The sequence below is a fragment of the Daphnia pulex genome, chromosome 12 (assembly GCF_021134715.1).
Source record: "Daphnia pulex isolate KAP4 chromosome 12, ASM2113471v1".
NCBI classification, from domain to species: Eukaryota; Metazoa; Arthropoda; class Branchiopoda; order Diplostraca; family Daphniidae; genus Daphnia; species Daphnia pulex.
In genome coordinates, this window is record NC_060028.1 from 1,865,585 (window position 1) to 1,880,243 (window position 14,659).

The 14,659-nt window shown below is 36.4% G+C and overlaps 7 long non-coding RNA genes across 9 annotated transcripts; 6 read left to right on the forward strand and 1 right to left on the reverse strand.

Annotated features, from left to right (window-relative positions):
* The first annotated feature begins 169 nt into the window (after positions 1-169).
* Positions 170-817, forward strand: LOC124209335. The gene is made up of 2 exons (XR_006880876.1): positions 170-342; positions 457-817. It is a non-coding gene; the product is annotated as an uncharacterized LOC124209335 (long non-coding RNA).
* A 790-nt stretch (positions 818-1,607) lies between these two features.
* LOC124209339 lies at positions 1,608-2,043 on the forward strand. Its single transcript, XR_006880879.1, has 2 exons — positions 1,608-1,762; positions 1,852-2,043. It is a non-coding gene; the product is annotated as an uncharacterized LOC124209339 (long non-coding RNA).
* A 1,834-nt stretch (positions 2,044-3,877) lies between these two features.
* LOC124209334 lies at positions 3,878-5,178 on the forward strand. 3 transcript variants are annotated; one of them, XR_006880874.1, is made up of 6 exons: positions 3,878-4,032; positions 4,096-4,154; positions 4,225-4,525; positions 4,599-4,707; positions 4,776-4,904; positions 4,976-5,178. It is a non-coding gene; the product is annotated as an uncharacterized LOC124209334 (long non-coding RNA). The 3 variants fall into 3 exon arrangements; XR_006880873.1 differs by having other exon boundaries at positions 4,225-4,707; XR_006880875.1 differs by lacking the exon at positions 4,096-4,154 and having other exon boundaries at positions 3,891-4,042; positions 4,225-4,707.
* Positions 5,179-5,259: 81 nt separating this feature from the next.
* Positions 5,260-5,954, forward strand: LOC124209337. The gene is made up of 3 exons (XR_006880878.1): positions 5,260-5,429; positions 5,489-5,744; positions 5,820-5,954. It is a non-coding gene; the product is annotated as an uncharacterized LOC124209337 (long non-coding RNA).
* Positions 5,955-6,320: 366 nt separating this feature from the next.
* LOC124209340 lies at positions 6,321-6,844 on the reverse strand. The gene is made up of 2 exons (XR_006880880.1): positions 6,657-6,844; positions 6,321-6,570 (listed from the first exon to the last, which is right to left on the reverse strand). It is a non-coding gene; the product is annotated as an uncharacterized LOC124209340 (long non-coding RNA).
* A 2,466-nt stretch (positions 6,845-9,310) lies between these two features.
* On the forward strand, positions 9,311-9,901 carry LOC124209336. The gene is made up of 2 exons (XR_006880877.1): positions 9,311-9,555; positions 9,642-9,901. It is a non-coding gene; the product is annotated as an uncharacterized LOC124209336 (long non-coding RNA).
* A 1,691-nt stretch (positions 9,902-11,592) lies between these two features.
* Positions 11,593-12,045, forward strand: LOC124209341. The gene is made up of 2 exons (XR_006880881.1): positions 11,593-11,665; positions 11,776-12,045. It is a non-coding gene; the product is annotated as an uncharacterized LOC124209341 (long non-coding RNA).
* Positions 12,046-14,659: the final 2,614 nt, after the last annotated feature.

Below are 14,659 nucleotides of genomic sequence, written 5' to 3' on the forward strand. Positions count from 1 at the left end.
ACCATAAATGGAACAAGGCGAATCTTTATGCAGCATTTGGCTCATTGCTGAATTTGGAAAAACCCAGCATTGTTAACATATTATTATGACTAAGAGGATCAGGTTTCTTGACTCGATGCCTCCAAGGCAGGTAAGACCCTCCTCCAAAAAGTCCTATATAAAGTCCGTTTGCAAAATTCTATTTCACACCAAGTTGAGCTGCTGGTAAAAGCAAGCAACATAACAAATTAATTTTCAAAGCTCGATTTACTTCATTGTAAAAACTACTAAAAATGACGTGCAAAATTGCCATTTATTGTCTTCTTCTTGTAGTCTTGATTGGATTGGTATCGGCAGCTCCACGTAAGTCAAATTAAACAACTGTGTATTGGCATTTATAGTTTCTATTTGTTCTTATATTTTATTGCCCGGGTAGTCGGGTACTCATTCTGAAACATTTATTCCATTCATTTCTAGAGAACGGAGTTGAGTACGGATATGAAGTTGAGTGTGTAGAGACAACGTATTACGATGGATCGCGAAAGTCAAACTGGTCGATTTCTGGTAATAAAATCCGACTCCCGTCCGGATGGAGAAATATTGGGTCAGCTGCCAGCTCGGTCCCTGGCGATGGGAAATTTTCGATGAAATATAGTTGGTATCAACTGGATCAATCGGCTCCTGCTCGTGGTGCTGGAGGATCAGGATCACTCTGCTGATTCAACTAAAATTTGACTAAAAACAAAACAAAATGATTAATTTTTTGATAACTGATTGATAATTCATGATTCAACTGTGTACACTAAAAGAGCGAAAAATATAAAAATCTTACAAAACATTTGAATTTTGGGTCTACACAATTTATCTAATTTTGCTTAAAAAATGAAAAACATTTTTAAAACTACATCACACATGAGTGACATGACACTTCACAAATTTAAAATATTTGCCACGTGAATTTAAATAGTTCTATCAAGGAATAATAGAAACACATAAAATTTAAAACATTTTTTAAACAAACATAATAAGTATTTTACTTGGAGATACTTATCTCCGCACTTTTTTTCACACAATTTAAAATAATTTTCACACGAATTTAAATATTTCTAGCAAGGAATAATAGAAACACATTATTATAGAGTCAATTAATAAAATTATTTCGATATTTTATTGAGATTTTATTGAAGCGTTGTCACCGATCGCAAAAAAACCATCAATGCACGCAAAAGTCTGGGAATTTCCCGCTTGCGAATCTCGATGACGGCAAATTGCAGATAACTGCTAATTTTAATCAAGTAACCAAGTAGCTTTCTAACTAGGCCTACTTGACGCAGTCTCTCGATCTTTTCACTTTGTTTAGCAGGATATACATTAAAAGCGTATTTTCCGCAGCTGTGCTGTTGCCGGCCAACACTATACACGGAATTGGGTTTTTCCAGAGTTGTTCGTTCGTCACATCAATCTCTTTTTCCCCGTTGCCTTATTTGAGCTCCTAGGAAAAACGTGTTTTGGTTTGGGCGCTTCAATCAGATCTCTTTTCAAACTCTGTGTTTCCAAAAAAGGATACAAAAAATGGAAAACACTCCCTCAGAAAGTCCTATATAAAGTGTCGATTGCACAAATTATTTCACAGACCAAGTCGAGTCGTCTCTAGCAGCGGTACAGCTCAATCTTCAAAGCTCGACTCAATTCTTTCTAAAACTTATACTGAAAATGACTTGTAAAATTGCCATTTATTGTCTTCTTCTTGTCGCCTTGATTGGCTTGGTATCGGCAGCTCCACGTAAGTAAAAAATTTAAGAGATATATGATGTTAACATCGGTTACTATTTTTTCTCGTATTAATTTTAAATGACATACAAATTTTATTAGAATCTGGAAGATCGGAGTACGGTTATAGACATTATTGTGAAAAGAAAACATTCCCTGGTGGATCAACGAAGTCAAGATGGTGGACTGATGGAGAATTAATTCGACTCCCGTCCAGGTGGAGAGAATCGACTACAGCTGCAAGCTCGATCGATGATAGCGGAATAACTACGTATACTCAAAATTGGTATCAACTGAATCAAAAGTCTCCTGGAGGCAGTCTGTGCTAAATTTTTAGATTAAAAAAATACAAAATTGTTTTACGTTACACTGTTCTGAGAAATATTTACTTATCCAAGTAATGAATAAATCGTTTTACCACATGTAACAGAATATCAGTCTCATCACTTTTCACTCTCGCAGTAATCTTAATTAACTTTTAAATCAATTAAAATTCATTCTTCAGTCTAGAACTCAGAACTAAAACAAAATAAACCAAACAAAATATTTAATAACCTGAAAATGATGGAGTTGATCAAGTTGTTGTTGTTGTTGTTATCATTATTAGTAATCAAGCACAGTTCCGAGCACAGTTCAACGACACGGACGCACCCACCTGACAAACCGCTTCCGTCAACTTTCGCCGTGGCTCGGACGGGGCTAAATGCTTCTGTCCTAAATCAAATTCGCTTACATACAGCTTACGTAATAAACCACTTTCTATGGCAGTACGTCGACACTTAGTAGTAATTTCAAATCATTAATGCGGTTATTAGGCCAATGAGTTTTACTGTTTGTTTTAAATAACATTTTTCCATTTTTACTGACGATCTACGATCTACGAATTAGTAAATTTAATCACAACTCGCCAGCAGGTTGGCAATTTTTTTCGCTAGCAGATTTTTTTATAATAAGCATTGCGAGATACTCCTGCTTAGATTTTTATGAAATATAATTCAACAAAACTATTTATTCCGCAATTGCCAAAATTAATAAATTGATTTATATTAAGGAATCAGCGTGTAATAAGTAATAACCGCAATAACGAGTTTTACTGCTGTGTGGCGACAATAATAATCTGTTATACCCGAGCAGAATCTTTCTGTCCAAGAACCATTGCGTTTGGAAAAATAGTAAAAAAATGAATATTTTAACTGTTGGGAAACCGTTCATTTTCGCGTTTTTCTTGATGTGAAAAAGACGAATAAAATTTGGAAAGTTTAATGGCAAATGTGGTAATAAATACTTTAAGATATTAACATACACTCGTTCAAAAGAGGGCTACTTAGCTACTTATAAGTTGAGGAACGCTTCTTACGAAGTAAGCGTAGTAACCTTCGCAACCGCCGATTGTTGTTAGACTAGCAGGTTGTTCAACGTTGTTCGACGATAAAATTATGTCTGAGACTGGGGTTGAACCTTAGACTTTAAGAACAGACACGCTGTGCGCTAACCACTACACTGATACATATGATTATCTTACTAACTCTACTTTGGTAGTGGCATTAACTACAGAAATGCAGATGCACCTTATGCCTCTCGTCTTTGTAAAACATGTACAGCATATAGATTTCAAAAATGCAAACTAAGAATGCTTTATCGCGTATTTTCCCAGACAAAACTACTTTACTGTCTTTCTCCGACCGTTTCTCAGCGCAATGTGTCCCTCTCCAGTCTTATATTGGCGCAGCAATGGTTGAAAAACAAACAAGCTTCAAGCGCATTCATCGAAGTTCCTGAAGGGATGGTTAAAGGCGCCTAAAAGTCAAAGCCAGTGCCACCATTAACTAATGGTAGCGTTGGAAACTCGAGATTTTAATTTAAAACTTTCATCACCGTCTCCCGTCGTTAGCTTTTAACTGTCAGTCAACAGTATCAGAATAATGTTTTACTGTCATCTGTCTGACAAGAAAAGACTTCAAATATACTAGGATAACTAGGAAATTATGTCGGATGGTGTCAGATTTATGCGGGTTTTTGTTGTTTTTTGCAAGATTTTGCGGGATTTTGAAGATAATCGTGCAAGATAAAGTGCAGGATTTTTCAAAAAAAAAAACGGATTTTCGGGACTTTTTAGGCAACCCTGCACGACTTTGCTATTTCAGAAGTGGCAGCACTGGCTATCTGTCAAATCAGGATCTGGACCAAAGTGTTGACTCGAATACATACACAGAGTGTTGGCAAGCTATTTTATCATGGAGTTAGTGACACATTGTAAACATTCCAATGTGCTGCCTAGAAAAGGTGAAGATTGGTATGCTTTCTTAATTTATATATTGTCATTAATGTAATACATATTTTTCACAGAGCACGCAACATCCCAATCTAATTGCTTTATGCTGGTATTCCTCCAATACATAATAATTGTATGTCAAATGTAAGCTCATTTGTCTGTTTATTACGGCATTTTATTTATTTCATTTGTGCTTTGTTTAGATTCTGACTGAAAACATGGTAGCCAAAGGAATACTCCTCGATTGTCCCCCATCCTCTTTCTTGGATCTTAACTTCTAGGATTGTTTGTTCATATTAGTTTACTCGCTGGCTGCCACATTTTGCTTCCCATGTGAGATCTATTGAATTTCACGTGTGTTGATGGTGTGGAATCCTGGTATTGCTAACTATTAGCTCCAGTCTAAATTTGGTCTTGTTGCCGATTTTTTTTGGCACAATACTTTCCCTCCAGAAGCCGGTCTTTAGTGAACTATCGGAGGAGGTTGATCCAAAATATTCATTGGTGCATAACTTAGTAGTACTGCAACTTTTACAGATAGATTCTCATTATGATTTACTTTTTTTGTTCTTTTCAGATTCACTGGCCTATTAGCACGAAATGTGGTAAAACCCTTTTGAGAAGAGCCTTGCTGTGCCAAACTTTAAAGTTCTGTTGATCGTTCGACATTCCAAGAACTTTTCCAGGTAAAGTTGAAAATTTAAGATGTCGAGAAAGTTTTGGATTTACTCTAACTCTCTGTGCATGCTAAAAGGAATTCGAAGGAAGTTCTAGTGGCAGCTTATGTTCACTGGCAAATGCTGCGTGACACATTATGACACACAAAACAAGCCTAGACGCCCATTTATTCCACATCAAACATCTCTTTATCCTTCGTGAGCAGGTTGTAACCGTGTCATATTTCATTATATTAAAGCGCTGGTCATGATTCATCATTATATTGTTCATTTACAGATAACTCCTTTTCAAGTCGACTTAAAAGTAGCGGTCGACGAAATAGCGGGCAGCAGAGTGCCGATTTGACTTTTGAGAACGTTATATTGGAGCACTTCCACCACTTTGAAAAATTTGTGACATCTAATGTGAAGCTGCCCCTTCAACACTACAACCAAATTGAAGATCTCGATTCGGCTTTAGCCAACAACGATCTATCGATTGCAATGGTAACTGTATTTTATAAAAGCACCTATATGTTAACTCTAACCTTACCATGCAATTTGTTTTAAATATAATGTGCCTTTTTTTTCAAAAATCTTGAAAACCATGTCATCTCGCGATCAAGTATCGAAGATGTTGATGAGCAAACTCTTCACCAATTCATTGTGCTCAAAGATTCAATGGAAAAAAAGAGGAAACGGCAGGCGTCCAGGATTCGGTCATCTGACCAATCTGATTGCAGTTATGGGAGGTTAGTTTTTCCCTCAAGTCCTCACATAACTTGTTATTGATTATATATTTTTTTATTAGTTATTATTAACATCATACGGGAAATCAACAATAAGGCACCTAAAGTGGACTTCAATGAGCTAATAGGAACCATCCAAAGCGCTCGTCGCATCTTTTTGTTCGAGTTAAAAAACAAAGAATTGAATCAAATCGAAGTCCCAGACGAGGTAGAAGGGCACAGAGCCGATCGTAAAACCCAACTCGCTGTAGACAGCAGAATGGCAGAACTGTACAACGCCATCCTGAATTTTGAACTAAATTAGCGGTTTATGTACAAGTACGTTGTAACTACACCACAAAAATTATTGATTTATCGCTCGCTATATGCTCACTAACATTTTCTTGTCTACAGGTCATCTGTGTTCAGCAGTTATTGATTCCTCAAGTACATCTCGTGTTTAATTGCTCATTTCATTGCTCATTTAAGAATTTTATGACGTTTCAGTTTAAGCAATATGACAATACATTTGAGAATCCCAGAGTAAAACATCTCTTTTGCTTTTCTGTTATCATTATACTCTTTAAACATCGCCATAAGCGTCATAAATATGCATGTAGCCGGTATTCCCTTACAGATTAATTGCTGATTTTGATGGGATCTTCGAACGCATTTTTAATGAACATTTATATAGTTACTTTATTGTAAAATAGTGTAAACAAGTGCAGACTGCACGTGTCTCTTTTACATTTTCAAAATTGATTTCAAACAGTAAATCCATTCGAAAAATGCATTTTTTCTACAAAATTCATAGGAAAAATTCTGCTCGGGTACCATGTTGAATGATGTGGTGGTAAAACGATTTCTTATTCATTAATTTGAATCATTTGAACAGCGTATTATATATGTGATAAAAGAGTTTTGTATTTCTCGTTTTAAATGTATTTTAAATTTTCGCACTTAATTTTTGTTTCTTTAGTCAGTTGATACCAAGAATTGACATGAGTGGTTGTTCCGTCTTTGCTGATCGAGCTTGATTCCTCAGTCGATCCTTCCCAGTCGGAAGGGAGTTGTACTGTTTCATACCCCCAAAAAAATTGCGTATTTCCACTGCTGGTCGTTTTCTTTTCACAATAATGTTTAAAACCTTGCGATCTTCCAGTTGCTAAATTTTGTATGCGATTTAAGAAAGAAAAATATTTAAAAATAATACGAGAACAAATGTATTAGTAGAACCGAAGTTTGACTTACGTGGAGCTGCCGATACCAATGAAATCAAGGCTACCAGAAGGAGACAATAAATGGCAATTTTGCACGTCATTTTCAGCAGCTTTAAAAAAGAATTAAGTCGAGCTTTGAAGATTGAGTAGTTGTACCGCTGCAAGAGACGACTCAACTTGGTCTGTGAAAATAATATTCAAACGACACTTTTTATAGGAATGTTTGTGCTGAAGACTACTTACCTGTATTCTGGTTCACCGAGTTACAAAAGAAATCTGACCCAAGTGCTCCAAACCCCCGTTAACTCCGCTCGAGAGTTGTGAATGTTGATTGCGAATTGTGTAGATGCATTAAACCCCATTTCCTTTTACGGTTTTGCAGGAAGTGACCGAATTACCAGCTGTTAAAACTTTACGTAATTTTGCATATGTTAGTTGAAAAACAGGAGTACATCCAAATCAAATTTTCCCGCTGAAATACAGCTTACCTGCTTACCTATACTGCTATCTCTGGCAGTACGTCGACATATCCAACAGTATTTTAAAAAAAATTATTATTGCGGTTAGGCTTATTAGTTACACTGTTTATTTTAAATAACATTGTTCCATTGTTTTTACGTTATCTGTTTTTACGTTATTGTTTTTACGCATAAAAACATATAATTGAAGAAAAACTATTTAGTCCTGCCACGATTGTCAAAATTCATCAATTGATTTATACTATAAGTAATATGAAAAATCTGGAGAAATATCCGAAAATCGCAACTTCGTCTCGGGAATATCTGTTCGTACGTGAAAGTCGATGTAACGGGGAACTGGAGAATAATTCTCATAATTAGATGGCTTTCCAACTACCGTAATACTTCGCTTGACGACACAAACTCTCCAACTTTGTCACCTGGTTTTCCACTATATGCAAACTTGTGAAAAGCGTATGTTTTTCAGCATTAGTTGGGTAACTCGGTCACTTCTTACTGCGCCGTATACGGAAATGGGGTTCAATATATGTTACATACCGTATTACAATGCTGGTTTCGCATAAATTTAAACTCCAGAAGATGACTCGTTTTTATTTGAGCTATTAGATCAAATTTCTTTTTCAATTCGGTGAACCATAAAACAGGTAAAAGCGAGTACACTCCTTATTACAAAAATTCGTATAAAAAGTGCCGTTTGCAAAATTATTTCACAGACCAAGTTGAGTCGTCTTTAGCAGCGGTACAGCTCAATTTCCCAAGCTCGACTTACTTCATTGCAAAAGCTTCTGAAAATGACGTGCAAAAAAATTGCCATTTATTGTCTTCTTCTTGTAGCCTTGATTGGATTGGTATCGGCAGTTCCCCGTAAGTCAAAAGTCGTTAAAAGTTAAAGAGATATATTATTTCATCGATTACTGTATTTATTCTCGTATTATTTTTACATATTTTCTTTCTTAAATTTAATTACGAAATTTAGAAACTGGAAGATCGCAAGGTTTTAAACATTATTGTGTAAAGATAACTTCCAACGGATCAAAGAATTTTGATGCGGGGTCTGAATTAGTCCAACTCCCATCCGGATGGAAACAATTGACTAAAGAATCAACCACGACCAAAGACGGAGTAACGACGTATACCAAAACTTGGTATCAACTGACTGAAGAATCAGAAATTGACTGCTATTAAATTCATAGATTTAAATCGAAAAATACAAAATTGTTTATCAAATATATACTACGCTGTTCTGAAAAAAAATAAAATAAACTAATTCATCTCATGAATATCAATCTCCATCACACCCTCTGCACTAATTTTCAGTAATGTGCAAATTCATTCTTGGGGTAAATAAATAAGTTTTAAAAAATACCCCATGCAACATACTAAACCTGAATATAACGAATGCAAATTGTATTATTATAATCAAGGACGGTTCAATGAGCTCATCACAGTTGAGAACCCGCTACTTGAGCAGTTCCGTTAACCCTCGTCGTGGCTTGGGTGGGGCTCTCTGTCCTAAATTATATTCGCTCTTACAGCTTATGGTGCGCCTTATACACGGCTACTCGTCGACGACATTAATCTGTAATTTAAAAATATTCTTGCGGTTTATATTTGTTGCAATAGTTGTTTATAATATATTACATTCTTCCAAAAGTATTCTTGTTTACGTTATCCACGCATTAGTAAATTTAAACACAATTAACTAGCCAAGTTGGCAAATTTTCGTCACTATAACACATTCCATACAAGCATTACGATGTTCTTGCTTCGATTTTTATGGAATATAAGTGAAGGAAGCTATTTATGTCTGCCAACCGGTTACCAAAATTCATAAATTGATTCATACTGAGGCGTATATCAGTATATGAGAAATGAAGAGAAAGATTCCCAATTCGTGAACGTCTTGAGAATATAATTACAGTTCGTTCGTTCTTAAGTAAATGCTGTCGATGTCTATAACGAAAACGGCAGATTTGCTAAAGATATCTTTCTAACCACTTAGCTCGATTCGATCACCGAAACACTCCAACTTCGCCAGCACCTGGTTTTCCATTATATGCAAAATTATGTAAAGTTTTAACAGCTGGTAATTCGGTCACTTCCTACAGAACCGTATAAGGAAATGGGGTTTAATGCAAACACAAATCGGATAACATTCTAAATCTCGAGCGGAGTTAACGGGGGTTTGGAGCACTTGGGTCAGATTTCTTTTGTAACTCGGTGAACCAGAATACAGGTAGCCTAAGTAGTCTTCGGCACAAACATTCCTATAAAAAGTGTCGTTTGAATTATTATTTTCACAGACCAAGTTGAGTCGTCTCTAGCAGCGGTACAGCTCAATCTTCAAAACTCGACTTAATTCTTTTTTAAAGATCCTGAAAATGACTTGTAAAATTGCCATTTATTGTCTTCTTCTTGTAGCCTTGATTGGATTGGTATCGGCAGCTCCACGTAAGTCAAACTTCGGTTCTACTAATACATTTGTTCTCGTATTATTTTTAAATATTTTTCTTTCTTAAATCGCATACAAAATTTAGCAACTGGAAGATCGCAAGGTTTTAAACATTATTGTGAAAAGAAAACGACCAGCAGTGGAAATACGCAATTTTTTTGGGGATATGAAACAGTACAACTCCCTTCCGACTGGGAAGGATCGACTGAGGAATCAAGCTCGATCAGCAAAGACGGAACAACTACTTATGTCAATTCTTGGTATCAACTGACTAAAGAAACAAAAATTAAATGCGAAAATTTAAAATACATTTAAAACGAGAAATACAAAACTCTTTATCACATATACAATACGCTGTTCAAAGGATTTAAATTAATGAATAAGAAATCATTTTATACCAATAAAACGTGACTTCCATGAGGGGAGTCTTTCTCTCCTACAATGAACCTTTCGCGTCCAATCCAACGACGAGCGACTTGATTGCCCGTCGTCCCCGTCGTTCCCGTCGCTATTTTAGTAGCGCCTTTCCAGGTCGAAGACCCACGGATTAAGGAATCATGCTGTCTTTGGCTTCAGAGCTTATCCTTTACCTTATACCCCCGCTATGCCAACATTTCCTTTTATTCGGCTGCCGTTGCCGACCCGGAAATGATGCCCGTTCAAGAGGCCACTTCCTCATCACCCTCTGCGGCCAAACATTGTGCGAAACAGCCGCTTCGGTTCCAACTTTAATTACCCCATTAAGGAGTGAAAAACGTCTACATGCAACGTGTCGTTAGTTAGTGAAAAATGCATTCACAGACAAAGTTGAGTCGTCTCTATAGCAGCGCTCAATCTTCAAATCTCGACTTAGATTCTTTTTAAAAGCTGCTGATGCAAATGACGAGTAAAATTGCCATTTATTATTTTCTTCTTGTTGCCTTGATTACAGAATATCATTCTCCATTCTCTGCAATAAAATCTTAATTAACTTTTAAATGAATTCAAATAAATTCTTCAGTCAAGAAATCAGAATTAAAACAAAATAAACCAAAAAAACATATATTATAACCTGAAAATAACGGAGAAGGTCAAGTTGTATTATAAAAAGAATAATCAGGCACGGTTCAACGACACGGACGCACACACACCTGATAACAAACCGCTTCCGTCAATAACCCTCGTCGCGGCTGCTGGGGCGGGGCTTTCTGTCCTAAATGAAATTCGTTGACTTATTACAGCTTATACGTCTCATAGACGGTTGCTTTCTCTGTACGTCGGCAGCACCCGAAAGTAGTTTCAAATCATTTTTGCGATTATTAGTCAAACGGGTTGTTTTCAATAATATTGCTCCACTTTTAATGACGTTATTATCTACGCATAGATAATTTTAAACACTTAACTCGCCAAGTTGGCAAATTTTTGTCGCTAGCAGATTTCGTACAAGCATTGCGATGTTCTTGTTTAGATTTTTGTGAAATTAAATTGAAGGGAATTTTTTATTCCTGCTCACGATTGCCAAAATGCACATATTGATTTATGCTATGTGATATGAGAAATATGGAGAAATATCCCTAAAACGTTAACGCCTTGGGAATACACTATATTCGTACGTGAAAGTCGATATAACGGGAAAATGGAGAAATGCTAATAATTAGATGGCTTTCTAACTAATACCGTACGTAGCTTGACGACGCAAACTCTCCTACTTTGTCACCTTGCTGTTTTCCACTATGACTATATGTGCAAGTTGGATAACTCGGTCACTTTTTACAGCACCGTGTACGGAAATTGAGTTTAATGTATACACAGCAATTTGCATAACATTTATAAACTCGAGGGAGGATAACGAGAATTTGCTTGAGCAATTGGATCGGATTTCTTTTTTAACTCGGTGAACCAGAAGACAGGTAAAAACGAGTACAGTCTTCAGTACAAAGATTCCTATAAAAAGTGTCGTTTGCAAAATTATTTCACAGACCAAGTTGAGTCGTCTCTAGCAGCGGTACAGCTCAATAATCTTCAAAGCTCGACTTAAATATTTTTTAAAGCTGTTTAAAATGACTTGTAAAATTGCCATTTATTGTCTTCTTCTTGTAGTCTTGATTGGATTGGTATCGGCAGCTCCACGTAAGTCAAAAATGGTTAAATGTTAAAGAATAATATTAATTTCGGTTACTCTACTTGTTCTCGTATTATTTTTAAATATTTTCTTTCTTAAATTTAATTACGAAATTTAGAAACTGGAAGATCGCAAGGTTTTAAACATTACTGTGAAAAGATAACGTCCAGTGGATCAACGAGTTTTAATTCGGGGTCTGAATTAGTCCAACTCCCATCCGGATGGAAAGAATTGACTAACGAATCCACCACGACCAAAGACGGAGTAACTACGTATACCAAAACTTGGTATCAATTGACTAGAGAATCAGAAATTGAGTGTTAAATTCATATTTCTAAAACGAGAAATACAAAACTGTTTAATGAATAAAATTTTTTATACACCATCATTTCATTCACTTGGTAACATAATAATAATTGTTGACACCAAAGCAGTAAAAATCGTTATGGTTATTTGTTATACTGATTATTTTATTCGATATCGAATAAAACATAAAATAAATAAAATCATTTTGAAAATTCACATTCAATTACAGAAAACAGACGTGATGGGTATGGATAATTGGATATACAGTTACGTGCTGTGTGGAAACAACGTATCGTGATGGATCGACTAAGGCAAAGTGGTTCATTTCTGCGGAGAAAATTAGACTTCCTTCCGGATGGAGAAATATTGGGTCAGCTGCCAGCCCGGTCTCTGGCGATGGAGAATATTCCTACAAATACATTTGGTATCAACTGGATCAATCGGTTCCTTCCGGGGGTTGGCAACTCACAACTTGGGTGTACGAAGATTCGGGATTCTAGAGAGATTCTAGAGATTCCGAAAGATTCTATGAGAGGAGAGATAGGGAGATTCTGGCCAGGGCGGACCAGGGTGTACGAAGATTCTGGGTTCCTTCTCTCCGTGATGGAAGAGGAAAAATCTGCTGATTGAAATCAAATGTTTTGAACCGTCTGTTATAGCTATACCATTAAAGAACTGAAGATATATTATAAAATCGCATTTCCTATAATAGCCAATGAAACTTATTCAGCAATTTCCGGTTATTAGATTCATAGCCAGAACTTTTGGAATCAAGTCAATCAAGTGCCAGCAATTTCCAGTTTATTAGTATGATTTATAATTATAAATACATAGCTTTTAGGCACTGCATCTGAAAAAATATTTCGTCAATTGAATGACTGTCATATCTATTCATTAATCATTTCATTCCAGAAATTACATCGGGTAGAAGAACAATGTTCTTCAATGTTGCGTGAATTGGGGCCGATGCCAGGAGATGCGCAAGGTCATAGGCGTCACTGCCGTCGATTAGAGGTCGTCCATCCTGACTCGATTAAATTCACATCGAGATGTGCACTCAACGAGCATCGGTCATCGTCTTCGCTTCGCATCAAAAAGACCCGTGTTCAATTCCTTGTCCCTCCCAATTGTGTAATACTCCCATTGTAATTGTGTCTATAAAACTGTGTGTCTTGAATGCTATGAATGCTCTTCATCAATATACGGTCTTCAAAAGTACGGGTCAATAATAATCGATGATTCAAAATATATCTATCTCACTTCTAAACTCACCTCCCGATCTATTAGACGCCCTGTTGCTATAAAGGACGTCTATCATAAGGATCGTGACCCATCAAACCCCGGTATTCTCGACATGCTGGTCACATTCTGAAGTTGTGTCCGTTAGTCTTACGCTTAGCCCCTGACGATAGTCGACGGTTGCCGTTCACTCGGTAACACTAGACGGTCGAATTAAGGCCCAGTAGGCAGCCAATGAAGTAAGAGCGTGACCTCAAGTCAGATACCATTCCCAGAACCTTCCCTTTTATGGTTCATTGAAATACTTTTATTATTATGCAAGATGTTGTGACTCATCCCCATCAATTGGATGGTCATTTGATTTTTGTTCCTTTTATTTGCCGTATTACCTGTGACCTGCCTCGACACTTGCATAAATATGTCGACTGCAAGTTTTCTCTTGCCGTTTCATCTGTTATCTCAATCAACGCGGGGTTAATTGAATAACACATTTTTAGAGCGATGATGCAGGTCTGGCTCGGTTTTGTACCTCACAGCTTTGTTTGCGGGTAAACAATCAAATTCCCCCAAAAATTGTTTAATTTTAAACACTTCAAACAATATGCAAAAGTCTATGGACGTATGGAGACGTTAATATGGATACACTAAACACTAAAATTGTTATAGTGAAATAGTTAAACGGCCAATAAGGAATTATACCGTCACGGTATAATAAATAACAAATAAACAATTATGATTATACCATTAACTCATCGATCCCAAAGGTAGGCACTCGGATTTTTCTCCGGCACAGTCATAACATTTAAGAGTGATGACCTTTCAATTTCAGAAAGTTATTTTCAAACCCGGACACGATCGTATTTACTTCATTCAAAGAGACGGAAGCAGAATTCAAAAATTAGTTCAAGGATTAAATCAATATCAATATCAAGAAACAAGTGTATAACATGCACATTGCGCCATAATTTAGTAAAATCCGGGGTTTCCCGTTTCCCGCTGTATAGCCTCGATCGAATTGCTAAAATGCCAACCAGGTAGCTTGGCATATAGGCTACGTACTTCGTCACTCAGTGACGTTAGCACTCCATATTTGGCATGTTGCTTGGCCAAGAATTATATAATTAGTTTATCTGGGAGCTAGTGCGCACAGAAAAGACGTCAATGAACAGAAAACATTTTTCAAGGACAGTAGACCGCTCACTTGTAGTAACCTATATAAAATAACTTACCGCAAACTTGTTCATTAGTTTACGTTCAACCGGCTCACACTATTGAAGCTCATTTTTAAAGCCTGACTCAAACATTTTTAACATGCTGAAAATGACTAGTAAAATTGCCATTTATTGTCTACTTCTTGTCGCCTTGATTGGATTGGTATCGGCAGCTCCACGTAAGTCAAATTAAAGAAATATTATACAGTCTATAATATTTGTTTTAGCACAGTTATCAATTTTGTT